The 1,719-nt window shown below is 38.2% G+C and overlaps 1 pseudogene; it reads left to right on the forward strand.

The window, feature by feature from the left end:
* Positions 1-345: 345 nt before the first annotated feature.
* On the forward strand, positions 346-1,695 carry LOC103582659 (annotated as a pseudogene).
* The last annotated feature ends 24 nt before the right edge of the window (positions 1,696-1,719 follow it).

Raw genomic sequence — 1,719 nt, forward strand, 5'->3', positions numbered from 1 at the left:
TCTTCCCTTTTGATTATTCTTCCTGAATTGATTTTTAAAAACAAGAAAAGAAATAATTGTGAATGAGTGTTTTTCCAATCCAATTTTTTTGTTACTCAATTGGGAAATTACTTAGTTTCAACCAGTAAAATGGTATCAGATTTGTCATTCTCACACAGCATTTATATTTTTCTCCTGCTTAGAAATCCTCAGTGTTTCCTTATGGACAAAACTCAGACTTTTAGTTTGGCCACCAAGACCTTATAACCTGGCCCGAAATTACGTTTTGTGTCATTTTCAAACACATTTGAGGCTTGAGGTAGACAACTAATAACACCCCTATTCTCCTGCACCTGTACACTTACGATGAAACTGATGGGGGAATGTGACTTCAGATCTGCCCCCATGCAAGTCTGCCAGAACCTCACCTCTGCATTAGCCCTGCTTATCCCCCTAGTCACTGATGAAGCTAGACAGTCTGAGGCTTTCCCTGCAGGAGTAAGCTGCTGAAAAATGTTCCCTTATGCTGACCAGCAAGTCTGAAAGAAGGAGCACCTTGCTTAGTTCCTTCTTGAAAATCCAACAATTAAATACTCCCTACTCTTGAGTGAAAAAGGGTGAGGAGAGGCTAGGAATGGTATTCTAGCAGACTTTCTCCACATGCAAATAAGAGGCCAGGGAAATGGAAGCTCCCCACCAACATGTCCCAATGAAAATCCCATTAAAAAATGTCTCTACTCCTGGCAGGTAGGTTTCCTTATAGACCCTTAAATATGTGTGGTTTATTCCCACCTTTGTGTGATTACCCACACTATTATTCTACTCCTCCATTTACTCAAATCATGTCCTTCAGGGCTCAATTTGCATCCCACTTCTACCATGAAGCATTCAGCAACCAATCCCCCTGAGTAAAGCTCCTCTGACCTGTTGTGTTATGTGTTTTTATTCCACTCACATGGTTTTTAATCACTTAATGTCATATATTGTTATTTGTCTAATAATTGTAAGTATGCAGTATGCATGTGTTTATCCTAACAATTGCAAATTCTTTAGAGACAGAGGTCAGATCTTATATTGCTTTTTAACTCCCGCTATTACCTAGAAGAGATATTTAATGTATACTTGTTGATTGAAAGCAAATATTAAAAGGTTCTTCCTTCTCTATTTGACAATTGCATTTTGATTTTCAGTACTTAGAAATGATGGAATTAGATATAGGAGATGCCACCGAAGTCTATATAGCATTCTTGGTTTACCTGGACCTCATGGAGAGTAAGTCGTTTGTTTATATTGTTTTGTTTTTGGGGCTGTGGTATGGGTTTGGGGGATTGAGTTGGGGTATAGCATTGTTGGCATTATATTAAGCAATCATTTATGCATTTGCTATTAATTTTGTCAATTTTGTAATTTCTTCATTTATATTGGGAATTACTCTGTAACCGAAAATACTAGAAAAGTAAAGAGAGGAAGTAGCATTATAAGTGGTATTTGCTGAACTGAGTATTAGGTAGAAGTTTGGTATTTTTATCTTTTGCTTTTGATGAACATTATTGTCCATTCAATGATTCTCTTTCAGGTAAAAGTTGGCATGAAGTAAATTGTGTGGGATTACCAGAACTCCAGCTCATCTGCCTTGTTGGTACAGAGCTAGAAGGGGAAGGGTGACAGACTGTGGTGCCTGTGCCCGTCACTGCTTCCCTCAGCCATAACAGGTGAACTGGTGATTTTGGTCTTTGTTTA

The sequence above is a fragment of the Galeopterus variegatus genome, unplaced genomic scaffold (genome assembly GCF_000696425.1).
Source record: "Galeopterus variegatus unplaced genomic scaffold, G_variegatus-3.0.2 Scaffold17221, whole genome shotgun sequence".
Taxonomy (NCBI): domain Eukaryota; kingdom Metazoa; phylum Chordata; class Mammalia; order Dermoptera; family Cynocephalidae; genus Galeopterus; species Galeopterus variegatus.